Here is a 15,810-nt window from a genome sequence, read left to right as displayed (position 1 = left end):
GAATGTTTCTCAACAGGGTGTCCCCATGTGCCCTCTATGACAATTTTTTTTAAGTGACTGCTGATTATTTTAATTATATAAGGATATAATATCCCAAATCATCTAAGATTTTAGTGTCTGAGTGAATGGGAAACCCTCTTGTGCATGGCTTGAGTACCTCTTGGCCTCATATCTTATTCCAGCCACTGATGCTGTGGACAGTTTCACACAGTCTTTGAGCAACTTGGCTCTCGTGTAATCAGAGCCTTCCAAATACACAGCAGGTCCTCTGACTTTCTGCCCAGAGATCTTCTGACGCTGAGTGTGTGCCCCATGAAGGGTTTGGCAGTCTTACAGGCACAATCCTTACTTGTTGGAGGATGAACCAACGGATGAATGATTTCCCTTTTTTACTTCTGAGCTGGGTGGTTCTGAAACACACCAGAAATCTTGGAACTCTCTGGGATCAAGCAAACAATATTCTCTTGAGGTGGCCAATTCAATAACATATGTTTGAATGAACTTTCACATGTATTCTCTCTGCTCCAAGGTCCTTTATTCTGACTCCCTAAAATCACACTTCCGAATAAACCATTCACATGCTAGCTTTTGTCTTAGAGTCTGCTTCAGAAAAAAACTAAGACATTGAATCTCCTTATTTAAAATACTTCTGGTTGCCAAATTGTTCTGTCAAATTGCAGAGGGTTCCACTGCTGGCTATTTTTTCAAAGAAAAAAAAACAAACAAACACTGATTAGAAAAGATATGTGGAGCCCTATGCTCATTGCAGCATTATTTACAATAGCCAAGATATGGAAGCAACCTAAGTGCCCATCAATACATGAATAGATAGAGAAGATGTGGTATATATATATACACAATGAAATACTACTCAGCCATAAAAAGGAATGAAATTTTGCCATTTGTGACCACATGGGTGGACCTAGAGGGTGTTATACTAAGTGAAATAAGTCAGGCAGAGAAAGACAAACACTGTATGATTTTACTTATCTGTGGAATCTAAAAATTAAAACAAATAAATAAACATAGCAAAACAGAAACAATTATAAATACAGAGGACAAACAGGTGGTTGCCAGAAGGGGCAGGGGGAGGATTTAAGGTAGGAAGATTAAGAGGTACAAACTCCAGTTGCAAAATAAAGGAGTCATAAGATGTATGAAGTGTACAGTGTGGGGAATATATTCAATAACCATGTAATATCTTTATATGGTGACACATGATAACTAGACATTGTGGTGATCGATTTGAAAGGTATAGAAATATTGAATCACTATGCTGTGCACCAGGAACTAACAGAATTTTATAGGTCAATTATACTTTAAAAACAAACAAATAAACTGATAGAAAAAGAGACCAGATTTGTGGTTACCAGAGCAGGAGGAAGAGGGAGAGAGAATTGGATGAAGGTGGTCAAAAGGTACAAACTTCTAGTTATAAGATAAATAAGTACTAGGGATGTAATGTACAACATGATAAATATAATTAACACTGCTGTATGTTACATAAGAAAGTTAAGAGAGTAAATCCTGAGTGTTCTAATCATAAGGAAAAATATTTTCTTTTTCCCTTTTGCATCTATATGAGATGATGGCAGTTCACTAAACTTATTGTGGTCATCATTTCATGATGTATTTAAGTCAAATCATTATGTTTTACATTATAAACTTCTACAGCACTGTATGTCAATTATATCTCAAAACTGAAAGAAAAATAAATAAATAATAGACTTGCTATACTAATGATAATATCTAGGAAAGTCACTGAAAATATGATTTGATAGCATATTTGAATTAAAATTGCCCAGGAATTTGAATACAAAAAAGTGATGGGGAAATTGCATCATCCCCAGGGCTACATAATAAATACAAAACAAATTCAAGAGTCCCTCTAACTATAAAGCTAGTACCACATTCATATATGGGCAGCAATTTAAACTCTGCAAAATAGGTCCTCCTTTGAATTAAATTAATGTTATTAATTTGAAATGTATTGGCTTTGTAGTTTAGCTTGTAGCTAATATTTATATTTCTCTTTGGTTTTTGGTTATGTAACAACTATAAGTGTAAGGGATTTAAAACTAGATCCATAACAGTACATTAAAATGATTTAACTACGGGCTTATGAGTAGATTCCCCCCAAAATGGATCCATATATTATTCAACTTTCAGAAACAGTGTTCAAAGGTGAGGACCTAACTTCCCTTGGGATTATTTATCACTATTAATAGAAATTCAGGAACCAGTTTCATCAGTGAATGTAATCAATGACTGTCACTTTGTATTACAATATGGCATTTACTTTTATTAAAAAATGTAATAATTTAGTCCCCACAGCTTTCTCCAAGTTTTCTCAAAGAATAAGATGACAATGCACGTGAGTTCTAAAGTCTATCCACCTCAGCGATGTCTGTATTCACTCAAGACCAAGGCAACCTAACAGCTGTTTCTGCTTTAAAGGTCACTGAGAATTTATAAACAGTTTCTTCTTCTCTGTTTTCCTTAAGCTTAAATAGCCATATAGTCAAAATAAAACAAAACAAAACAAATTTAAGCCTCATGAGGAAATAAATCTAAAGATAATAAATATCTAGAGAATACAGTCTTCTACATTAGGTCCTTTGGTAATAACTGGAGAGGGCTATGGTAGGCTTTGTAGTCACACAGACCTGGTTTCAAAGCCATTCTGCCACTTTCGGTCTGCATGACGTATATGGCCTTAAGAAAACTACTTATCATTTTTGAGTCTCAGTTTATTGACCCAGAGAGTATGGTAAAATAATATTAATTTAAGTAATGCATGCAAATATCTATTTTTTTATGCAGTGTCTGGAATGTATAGAACACTGGAAGAACTGAAATAAATAAACAAATAAATAATTTTTTTTAAGATTTTTTTTTTTTATGTGGACTATTATTCAAGTCTTTATTGAATTTGTTACAATATTGCTTCTATTTTATGTTTTTTGGTTTTTTGGCCACGAGGCACATGGGACCTTAGTTCCCCAACCAGGGATCGAACCCATACCCCCTGCATTGGAAGTTGCAGTCAAGTCCATGTATATATATATATATTCTATCTACATCTATTTAAGTGTCATATATATGCACACGAAAGGGATATAAGAAAATCACCCAAAGGTAAGCTAGGTTCCTCTTACCAGATGAAGAGGGAATGCCTGGCAAGGCCAAAATTATAAATGCTTATATGGCTTCAAACCCTGCTATTGTCACACTCTCATGAATTTAAAGCCAGAAAGTGAATCAAAGACCTATCTGGAGAAATATGTTGCATAAATGCAGTGATATTCTGTACAGCTGGTGACAATTCTGGGATATTAATAATTAGCTGTGTGACCTCTGTATCTATTCACTGCAGCATTTTTCTGACAGAGCACAGCATCAGGGTGCCCCTTAACTCCTAATAAAGCCTAGGGCCACACTTCATTCATTGGTCACTGTCAGTAACCTAGTAACTGATACCAGGAATAGCAGTTACCTCTGTGTTCATCTTAATTCTTGTTAAACTTCAATATTTTTTTCAGGTTTTATTCCTACCATTGAAACCTCTTTGGTAAGTATATTTAAAAGTGTGATTTCTTTCTTTCTTTTTTTCCCTTCATTTTCTATATGACAGAAGCTGAAAAGAGCCATGAAATTCAATTATTCTGGTTCTTCATGGCCCATCTATATGAAACAAGCCACATAGCTGAAACAGAAACATCAAGTATTCCCAGTTGTGTGGCATCAAACAATACTTTGTGGAATCAGTCTCAGGAGGATCAGATGTCTCTGTCTCACTTATTCTTGTCTTGTGTTCCAAGCCAAAAACACACAGGGGAAAAGCTCAGTGCTATGGTCCAAAGTGTGTCTGAAATATCCTGGCACTGCAGTCTAAAATCACTAAGGTCAGATGCATAGGTCATCAGAGATCCATTCCATTGGATTCTGTTCACTCCAGCCATATGATTAAGTGGCCAAATCAAGATGGATGCTGAAAGCTTTTTTTTTTTTTTTTTTTTTTTGCTACTAACAGATGTTTAAGTACTCACAGAAAATGCCGGCTTTAAAATTCAGTTCCACTGGATGGAGACATAAATATTATGTAATCCTTAGTATTGATGAGAGTAAATTATTAGGCAATTAGAGAAGCATTCAGAATATATTAGTATATTATAAAACTTTCTATAACTTTATGTTTTTAATTTTAATTTTTAAAGCTTTGTGGGGTTTTTTTGTTTTTTTGTTTTGTTTTTTTTTAATTCCCTTTCTGAAGGTAGGAAACTAGTTTGAATTCTCTCAAAACAGAGAATTCTAAGAGTTTATTTGGAAGACAATCCAAAGGACTCGCCAGTTGGAGGTCGGGTGAATGAGACAGAGAATGGGATGCCAATTAAGGGAGAGTTATTAAGCACATCACTGGTAGAGACAACTGGGGTTTAACCCCAATAGAGAGTCAGAGTCAAGTGTAATATAGTTATAAACCTGAGGTTTGGAGAGGATGTTATTATCCATCAGCTGCCTCTTTCACTGGTTAATGACTTATCCTGGGGGTTCCAATTCCCAGCACTTTCCGGTCAGCCCTACCCAGGACAGAGCCAGCTCTGATGGCTAGAGAATGCCCTCAGGCACAAAAACAGGAGATTTTGCTAGTTGGAATCAAATCAGTTGGCTTAGGGGATATAGGCAGGTCAATGAAAGTGTCTGCTACAGAGGTATATCAACATTTCCATTTTTCATATGTAGAAACTAGGGCAAAGATTTTATGTGGTATTTATCTCAAGAATACAAAGAAGTTGATTGGGCTAATTGTCATAGAAAACATGCTAATGCCTATTAAAATTGAAACAACAAATTAAACTAATTTAGTTTGTGTCCTTAATCCCCAAATCTTTAACAAGATAACAGAAAGATACCTATGCTCATTCCTTTTCTCCAATTCCCAGAGTGACTGGTCACACACTAAACCAGCAATGCTATGAGAACACTTCAGAAAACTGTAAATGAGTTGCATTTCATAATTTCAATTTAGTGTTTGGAAGCTGAAAGAATCACACCTACATTACATTTCTGATGATACCTTTACTATCTAATTGCAGGTTAGTTCACCTGAACACAGACTAGGTATGTAATTTTAATACCAGTTGGAGTGTACATTCTATTACCTTATATTCTATTAGCTTCTATTGAGTGCTAGCAATCTAAAATATGAATGTGATTTTTTTTTCTTTATCTATGTAGGGAAATTAACTTGAGAAGGAAATGCTGCTCTCTGTAATATAAATAAGTTACCTAGATAGAAATTTATTCATAAAATGATTTTTAATATCATTTTCCACAACATACTATATTTTTTCTTTCTTTTTTAACTTACTTTTTAAACTTTTTTAATAAAAATTTTCAAACATACACCTAAATTGGAAGAAGTATACGTGTACTCCAATATACCCATGATCTATATTCTATAATTAACATTTGACTACATTTGCTTTATCAAATAAATCTTTTAGTTTCCTATTAGTGCTATAATAAATTACCACAAATTCAGTGGCTTAAAACAACACAAATTTATTATCTTATACATTTGGAGTTCAGAAGACCAAAATGAGTTTCACTGAGCTAAAATCAAGGTGTTGGTGGGACCGTGTTCTCATTGACCAGATGCCTTCCTGGAGGTTCTAGGGGATAATCCATTCCCTTGCTTTTCCAGCTACTAGAGGTCACTTGCATTCTTCAGCTTGTGGTCCCTTTCTCCTTCTTTAAATCCGGTAACATAGCATCTTATCTTTTTCTGATTCTGATCCCTGGTTCCCCTGTTACACTCTTTCTCTGACTCTTCTGCCTTTTTCTTCCATCTTTTAAAGACTCTTTAAAAGATGACAGAAGATAATATTTGATGCAGGATAACCCAGAATAATTTTCCTACTTTTGGATCCATGAGTTGATGACACCTACAAAACCCCATTGCCATGTAAGTTGATACTTACAGCTTCACATGATTCTGCCTTCCACGCCACCTATCCTCTGTCCATCCCTCCTTTTATTCACCAATCCATCTTTTATTTGTTTCTTTCAGACTGCTTATTCCTAAGGGTCACTCTCTATTGAGTTCTCAGTCAAGTTTTCTGTATCTTTAAACTTCATTTAAAGAAGCATATATTTTACAAGTTCCTCATATTTTTTTAGGAATTTGTGTGAATGCTTAAACAGTTCTGCTACTCTATGCATGTGTTTATACTAATCTTCTTAGTGTATCAACACAGGGTGCCGAATATAAGATATTTTTATGTTTGTTCTGAAATTTTTTCTTTTTGCTGCTTTATATAAATATTTTGCTCTCAAGAAGCCCATATTGAATTCTTCTCACAACACTGGTTGAGAAATAGATAAATGAAATCCATGTTCCAATAAGGTGTTTTATTCCTATGGGCCAAGTTTAGAAGCAGTGTGGTTCATTGGCTGTATATGTCCAAACTGATATAAATCCTCCTTTAATAAAGTGAAGATATTCTTCCCCAAGGTGAGTATGTTGCTATAGAAATACAAAGTGGTGAATAATTCAATTATTATTTAGATTTGTCTCTACAATATGATATCAACTTTGAATTTACAAATTCATATTATACTACCTAATGAAGTAGAATTCCCCACACTTCCACTCAAGAAGTAACAAAGGCAAATGGTAATAATATTAGTTGACACATATTGAGTACCAAATATGTATGTGTCAGATGCTGCATTATTATTATCACCCCTTTTCTATAGATGAGGCAAAAAATCATAGATTAAGTAAAATACTCATGGTCATATAGCTAATGTGCAGTGAGACTAAGATCGAAAAAATCCTTCTGAACATTGTGCCTGGGGCTCAGATAGAGACAGGAAGCAAAGAAGACATCTAATTCAGTCTGGAGGGAATAAACAAAGGCTTTCCAACGGAGGTAACTCTTCTCTCAATTACACTATACAGTGTTATCAACTACCATCACCATGTTTTACATTAGAGCCTCAGATCATATTCATCACATAGATGAAAGTTTGTGCTCTCTTAATAAACTCTCTCTGTTTCCCTCACCCTGCAGCCCTTGGAAACTACTTCTCTCTATGAGTTTGACCTCCTTTTTTTTCTTTTCTTTTCTTTACTTTTTTTTTTTTAAGATTCCCATATAAATGATATCATGTAGTGTTTCTCTTTCTCTGTCTGACTTATTTCATTTAGCATAATGCCCTCAGGGTCTATATATGCTGTTGCAAATGAAAGGATTTTATTCTTTCTCATGGCTGAATAATATTCCATTGTGTATATATATATATCACATCTTTTCTATCCATTCATCTGTTGATGGATACTTAGGTTGTTTCCGTATCTTGTCTATTGTGAACAATGCTAGAAAGCACATGTGAGTGCAGATATCTCTTTGATATTCTGTTTTCATTTCCTTTGGATGTATACTCAGAAATGGGATTTCTGGATCATATTGTAGTTCTATTTTTAATTTTCTGAGGAAATTTCATACTGTTTTCCATAGTGGCTGCACTCAATGGAGGTGACTTTAAGAGCATGGCAGAGAGTCAGTCAATAGTAGAAATCAGAGTAGAGACTTCCAGACCAAGAAAACAGAGTGAAAAAAAAACCTGGAGCTGTGTTTCTCAAGGGAGGTTTATTTTGCTCCTCCCCCCACCCCCAGCCAAGGGGCATTTGGTAATGTTTGGAGACACTTTTGCTTGTCCCAACCATGCATGGTTGCTGCTGGCGTTCAGTGCGTGGGGCCAGGGATGCTGCTCTCTACCCCGTGATGCTCAGGGCAGCGCCCACAACAAAAAAGTATCTGGTCCAAAATGTCAGTAGTGCTGAGGTTGAGAAACTCTAACCTAGAGCGTGTACAAATGCCTGAAGGTTGGCATATGCAGGAGATTCAGGAGTAGTGTTAGAACAGAAGAATGAGGTGTAAAGTGGGAGATATGACAGTGGTAACGCAGGCATGTGCTACTCTTGAATCATTTTATAAGTTTGGCAAAGGAATTTGGACTTCATCCTCCAAGTAATGGGGAGCCAAGGAAGAATTTTTTTATAGTGGATGACTTGACAAACCTGTATATCTTATAGGAGGGATTGGCTTATGAGAACAAAATGAGATAATTCTTATAAAAACGGTTCATAAAATTCTATATACATTTTAGGCATTATTATTTCATGTAAGTCAGCGGTCCTCAACTATTTTGGCACCAGGGACCCGTTTCATGGAAGACAATTTTTCCACGGCGGGTGGTGGGGGGGAGATGGATCAGGCGGTAATGCGAGTGATGGGGAGAGATGGGGAGCGATGGGGAGTGATGGGGAGTGATGGGGAGAGATGCGGAGCGATGGGGAGCGGCAGAAGAAGCTTCGCTGGCTCGCCGCTCACCTCCTGCTGTGCGGCCCGGTTCCTAACAGGCCAAGGACCGGTACCGATCCATGGCCTGGGAGTTGGGGACTCCTGATATAAGTCTTCATTCAGAGGGGTTGATATCAAGTGATATTTATTAGAGCAATAAAAAGATCACACCCTAATTTGACAAGATCATCTACCAATAGTCCCATGATCCAATGCATTGTTACTATACCCCTAAATAGCTCTGTCATATGATTTCTATAAAAGTGCTAGTTCTTGTTCTCTTCAATGCTATTTATATTTCTAACTCTCCATATATGCACTCACACTATAAATCTTTCAGTCTACTAAGCCAGCTCTGCTCCACCCTCAGTGGTTTATTTTGCTTTAACATCTGCAGGAGCACCCATCACATTGCTCACTCAGCTAGACACAATTGCATAATAAAAAGTGAAATTCATAGAAATTAAAACTTTTCTATTAATTTCTTTCTTCACATTCCCCTTTTTCTTCCTACTCTCTCTCCTTGTCTTATTTTTCTTTCTTGTTTTTCTCTTTGTCTTTTCTCCAGAATCTGGCTAATGTCAATAGGAAAAAATGACAAGAAAGAACCCTTACCAAAGTCTAACCAAGACAGCTGATTATGTTACTTGTGAGGTATAATCATAAATGACTTCAAAGATGACCTCTGGCAGGAACCCTCTAAGATAGCACTCAATGATCTTCCTCCTGATATTTACAGCTGTGTGTAATTTTCTCCCCCTTGAATAATTTGCTACTAATCAATACAAAATGGCAATATTGAGGAAATTCACTTCTATATCAGGTTACAAGAGACAGTGACTTCTGTGTTGCTAGTAGACCCTCTCCATCTCTTGCTGGCTTTGATAAAGCAAGCTGCTATATAGGAGCAGTCCACGTGCTAAGATCCCAAGGTGCAAATTTCAGCCAATAGCCAGCAAGGAACTAAGGTCCTTAATCTGACAACACTTGAGGAACTGGGAAACTGCTAATAGCTACCTGAGTTACAGTGAAAGTGGATCCTTCCATAATTGAGCTTTCAGAAGAGATCCCAGTCTCAGCAGACACCTTGATTTCTGGCTTCTGAGAGTGTGAAGTAGAGGGACAGCTAAACCAGGTCCAACTTCCTGACCCAAAGAAACTGCAAGATAATAAACCTGCGTTGTTTTAAACTACTAAATGTTGGGATCATCTGTTACACAGCAATAGATAAGTAATGCATGACCCTTAGTCTAAGTTCACTTTAAACTTAAATATTTTCCTTATCAACTGATAGGCACTGAGAACACAAGGATGAAAAATGTTTGAATTTCAAATTATAAAATCTTAACAACAGTGTTGTTTCATTGTGAGGTAAGTGAATTGAATGAAGATAAGACACTACACAAACACTACATAAATATTTATTTCTGACATTCTAAAATATAAATGAAAAGAAAATTTTGTTTTCTTCTCTGTTATGGATAGTCAGTCAACCTTACACTTTAACCACAGTATTGAATGGCAACATTAAAGCATTTTTTGGACCTAAGAGTTGACACAATCTGTATTAGTTGAGGTAATAGTAACTACTGCAGTAGAAAAAACCAAAATAGTAGCACAATACAGTAGCCATTTAGCTCATTCACATAAAGTTCAAAATGGATGTTTCTGATCTGAATGAATCCCTCTTATCAGCTATACATGAGAAATCCTGGGTCTTTAGTCTTAAGGCTCTATCATTTTCAATTCATTTACAGAGTTTCCACAGAAGGAAAAGTGGATGGAGTATTGTTCATAAGAAGATTTTATGAAGTGTCGGTAACTGGCTTTCCTAGTATCTGCCAACATTTCCTTGGCCATAAAGTAGTTGCGTAGTCACAACTTACCAGGTTAGCGGTGCCCTGTAGAAGTATAAATGGATTTGCTGAATAGCAAATCAGGCTCTACTGCACATTCTTATTCTTCCACTTTGCAAGTCAGAAAATGAAGATTTAAGAGCGTTCAATACACTTGATGATGTTCACACCATGAAACTAATTGTAGACATAGGAGGAATGCTCCTCCCTCTAACTTCTTGTTTGATACAGTTTCTGTCTGTTATTATATATATATATATAATTTTATATATAATTATTTATTCTCCATTTATATAGAGAGAGAGTTTTCCAAGACTAAAGTTATTAAAAGTTTTGGTAGGCTATTATTAAAGGCCATTTGCAAAGATTCAAATATGTGATTACTCAACATGCAATTACTTAGTATGCCAATTTAAAAGTGGGAGGCCATGGGTCTCTGTGTTGAAAGGACAAAAGAAATATAGCCTCTATCTAATCTTATGTTACTGAAAATTAATTAATAAAAGTGTAGTTCTTTTGTAAGAAAACATTTGGGGCATTTGTAGGTTTCCTGGGTGCATCACTTTAATTAGAAATATGTAATTTTGTTATCTTTTAACTGAGTTTAAATTTTATGCCATTAGATTAGCAACACTTGAAAGAAAAAAATATGCAGTGTGTCCCAAATGAGTTGTGTGGATTCTGACATTTAGTAACCTTCACCTAGATGAGCTATCCAGGCAGGTCTATGTGACCATGGGTTTAGGAAATTTAGTTACCCTGAACTTGCTAGATGGAATCATACTGCTTCAAGTCCTAGACATTCAAATTTGCTTTCAAATTAACTGGTAGATTCTCAAAGCCTTAGTTAAACTAGTTCATGAAACAAATATTTTTTTCTCTTTCTATTCTCCTAAACATTGAAATATACCTTTGAAATATAATTATCTTGTTTCCTGGTTTTCTACCTGGAATGAGGTTCCTTCTTTTAAGTAGAAAGACTCACCATGATTAATTTTAATTTAGAAAGCACTTGGAAATCATTGTATGTGATTTTTAAACAAATGCTTTTAACCATAGAAATGAAATACACTGTTATTTCATAGGACACAAACACGGCAGCGCATTGTGGTAAATTGAAGATGCTACATTCAGACGTCCACATACCTTGCCCCTACTCTGCTGATACTCTCTAACTACATAAAATTAAGAAAGAATTGGTAGGTTGGGTGGGTGTAGTTGTGTCTCCTGGTTTTATAAAACTAATATTGTATAACAGACTTAGATTTTGAGGATTCCTGTGTAAAAACGCAAAGTGTTGCAGGATTTGTAGGTAAGGCCATTGTGTTGAGGTACTTTGGTGGAATGTTTTAGTGAAGAACAAGGAGTGGGCTGAGAGAGAGAGTTAGGAAAGCATACTTGAGCTCATTCTGGTTTAGGAAATGGATAGAATAAATGAGAGATACGTTATAAATTGTTCTTCTTTTAAACTGATGGTTTGTAGGAGAAATCATGTATCTTCTTACAGTTGATCACTTAAAGATCAAAACTAACTGGAGGCCAAAATTTTCTTTTGTAAATCACATACACACACAAAAACAGCACAAAAGGGTTAACTGTGCAATTTTTTTTAAACTTCTGTAGGGCACTATATATATATATATATATTTTTTTTTTAAATGAGTGGCAAATTTCTTTACATTTTCTAATATGAAGCCATTCTTACATTATGGTATCAGCCTGATGAGGGCACTATATTTTTAATGACTATTTGTAAGGCCCTGTGATAAATTGACTCATGTATATAAAAAATGTTTTGACCTCCTTGGTGAGAGGAACTATTTTAAATCAGTTGATTATTAGTGGAAGAGAACACTGAACAAATAGAAGACATGTTTTTATTCATTTATGAGGGAAAAACTGCAGAAATCTTTCTCCAAAATGGAATTTACTTATTTGCTTATTTTCCCAATGATAATAGTAGTGATAATTCAAGGGACCTGGAACATCAAATATCTGGTCTGACAAATACAGGTACAATAATCAATCATATGTAATCTTTATTTAGGAAAATTACAAAAAACCCTGTAGCTGTTCGTTCTCATAGCATCTTGGACTGTCCTTAGGTATGGAAATACTGAGCTTGAATTTGCTTATTGTATGTAAGTGAAGTCAAAAGAAGCATTTCTCTCTGCTTCATACATCTTACAAGTTCAACCTTCGTTGGAGGCCAACATCTCTTCACCATCCAGTTCTTTAATCTCTTACATTCAGCACCCACATCTTCTAGCTTGATAGACTTGCCATTGCTAAAGTAGATTTTCTCCCTCTATTCTTTGAAAGTTTAAATCTGGCAAGTTGCCAGCTCTTTTTTCCTTCCAGCCTAAGTTCATCGTTGTAGAACCCTTATATTACCTGATGGATAGCATGAGAGACAATAAGTTATCAACTCCCACTGGGCTAGTTTAAGGCAAGAGTCCAGAAACTTAGTGAAATTGAACCAATTTCTGGCTATTTAAAATTCTTAGTTGTATTCTTGGATTTTTTCCCTCAGTTTGCTTAACCATAGTAAGCTTTATTTTGACATCAGAGTTAACGCTCTTAAAATCAGTATATATTATAATTATCTTTTATTCATTATCCTTTTGGTGATCTAATAAAATTAGATAACCCTTTGTATTTCTGTATTATTATGAGCAGGATGAAGAAGCAGGTACAGTGGACAATAAAGAAGGTAGCAGTTAAAGGAAATAACAATAACAACAATGGGTGGGGGAAGAATCCTAAAGCTACTATCATGTTACAAATGGTCAACCCCAAGGGAATAAATGCAGGCTCAGTTAACAGTAATACTGGAGCTTTCTGGAGCTAGCATTTCTTTTTTTTTTTTTTTTTAAATTAATTAATTCTTTTTTTATGGCTGTGTTGGGTCTTCGTTTCTGTACGAGGGCTTTCTCTAGTTGTGGCAAGCGGGGGCCACTCTTCATCGCGGTGCGCGGGCCTCTCACTATAACGGCCTCTCTTGTTGCGGAGCACAGGCTCCAGACGCGCAGGCTCAGTAGTTGTGGCTCACGGGCCCAGTCGCTCCGTGGCATGTGGGATCTTCCCAGACCAGGGCTCGAACCCGTGTCCCCTGCATTGGCAGGCAGATTCTCAACCACTGCGCCACCAGGGAAGCCCCGGAGCTAGCATTTCTAACCCTCCATTGTGTATGTGGCTTAGCAGTTTGAATGAGTCCTTGTCAGTGTTCAAAAGGAGAAGAAAATATACTGGAAATAGAGACTAGAAAAAGGTTTAAAAAGCTGTAAAATCTCTGTGGAGTGAGTAACCCAGTAATTGGAGCTGGGAATGTAAAGAGTTTGTCCTGTTTACCTCGGGTCACCACCGAATCTGGCAAGTCGCCATTAAATGCTATGAATTGGTTGGTTCCCAACTAACCCAACTACAGGAGCCTGAAACTGTATTAATGTTAAAATGGTAGACATGAGAAAATGATAGGAGAGAATGGCCTATTGCTCAGTGTTATGCACTGAACTGTGTCCTCCACCACCCAAATTCGCATTCTCTAGCCCTAACCCCAAACGTGACTATATTTGGAAACAGGGCCTGTGAGTAGATGATAAAGGTTAAATGAGCCCACGAGGGGTGGCGGGGAGCTAATCCAATAGGGCTGCTGCCCTTTTAAAAAGAAAAAGAGACACCAGCGCCTTTTCTCTCTGTCATATGAGGACACAGCCAGAAGGCAAACACCTGCAAGCTGGGAAGAGAGACACCCCAGAACCCAGCCATGCTAGCACCTTGACCTTAGAATTCCAACCCCCAGAAATATGAAAAACTAATTTTTGCTGTTTAAGTCACTCAGTCTGTGGGGTTCTATAATGGCAGACCCAGCATAGTAATACACTCCGTTAGGAAAAGGAATCTGGCTTCTGCTTCTCGTCTTTAATCTTAATTACATAAAAGGCTGGCTCCTGGGCAATGCAGCCCCTGGATTTGAGAGCGTAACTTCAATTGCAGTGGCAGATGAAGATAAGACCTGTTTTTGGCCTCTCCAGAAAATGTATATGGTTTATCTCACGTCTAATAGGAACTATTTCATGGTCATTTATCTGGCTTGCTCACTTAGAGAAAGATTAGTTATATTCTTGGTGAGTACACATAAAATATTGATAGGAAAATAAGAGAGTGGTCATTCTAAAACACTCTGTGCCATTTCCCAATTTCCTGAGTGCACTGGTTGTCCAGTTAGGTTATGGAGTGCATCAGTGATTACCACTATGCTGGGCACACTGAAGATCATCAAAAGTATTTAGGAAAGAAGAAATGAAGGAAGGAGAAAGGGAAGGAGGGCGTGAGGGAAAGAGGAAGGAAGGAAGGGGAAGGAAGAGAAGAAGAGATTAGGGAAAGTATTATTTCAACTTCAAGCAGAATCAGCACTTCTGGCTCTCCTAGTGCCGGCTTACAATGGATACCATATATGCCTAATAAGAACAAGTAAATAGATAAATTCAGGAACTAGAAAATATTTTAGTAATGTTAATTTTGGTGTTTTACTAGGTCTAGAGGACTAGGATAAATCAATCAACTGGCATCCATACCCAATCAACATAACCTTCATGATGAGCATCTTGCTAAAAACATGCTAAAGGAAAAAACTTGCAATTGACTTCAAGGGACTGATGCCTCTCAGCAAAGGACTATATTATGAAAAATGACTCTTGATGGGGGCTGCGATGTTGAATTATGAGACAGGTGGCGGGAATTTGTATTGTCTCTTTATCAGCTGTTATTTGTATAAGGATGGAGTTTCTAATGTTTTAAAAGATGTTTTTTTAAAACATCAGCACATTCCTCAAGCAACTTATAGAGTCCTTTATTGACAGACTGTGTAATACTCTGACAAGTCTGTCCCTGGCGCCAAGACAAGCAAAACTCTTTATTGATTCCCAGTTTTATTCAGAGTGGAACCCCAAATCCAATTAGGCCCTAAATGACTTGGACTGCTGCTATTTCTTTCACCTAGCTTCTTATTTCTCTCCTCTCCATGTACTCTGCCCCAGCCATATTTTGTTGTTCTTCAGACTTATCAAGACTGTTTCCATTTTAGGGCGTTTGCACTGACGAATTCCACTTCCTAGAATACTCTGTCCTCCAGATATAAGCATGGCTAATTATTTCATTTCCTTCAAACTTTGTTCAAATGTCACCTAAGAGTGACTCTGCCAATTTTTCTCCATTGCCCTCCCCATCTCTTTGATCCATCCTTTGCCATTCTTGCATGTTCTGTGTCTTGGGGTTTGGCCACAATGGACTGCATCACCAAGACTCCCTTGCCAACTTCCTCAGATTGGGTTCAGTCAATAGCAAACACAGGCAAGAAATCAGAGGGTGAAAGGAAAGAGCTGTGGGGTAACTCCTTCCCTCTTCCCTCCTTACTTTTCAGCTTGCAGTCCTGGCACTGTGCATCTCTGAGTACAGCTCCTGCAGCTTGGCCCCTTTGACATGGCCCCAGCTCTCCGTAGGCTCTCATAACAGTGTTTCCCCCTTTGCACCTTCAGGTATAGAGACAGCAAGAGCTTCCTGCTGTTGCTACACACTGAGTG

Source organism: Balaenoptera acutorostrata, chromosome 3, assembly GCF_949987535.1.
Source record: "Balaenoptera acutorostrata chromosome 3, mBalAcu1.1, whole genome shotgun sequence".
In the NCBI taxonomy this organism is placed as follows: Eukaryota; Metazoa; Chordata; class Mammalia; order Artiodactyla; family Balaenopteridae; genus Balaenoptera; species Balaenoptera acutorostrata.
This window is presented reverse-complemented; position numbering follows the sequence as displayed.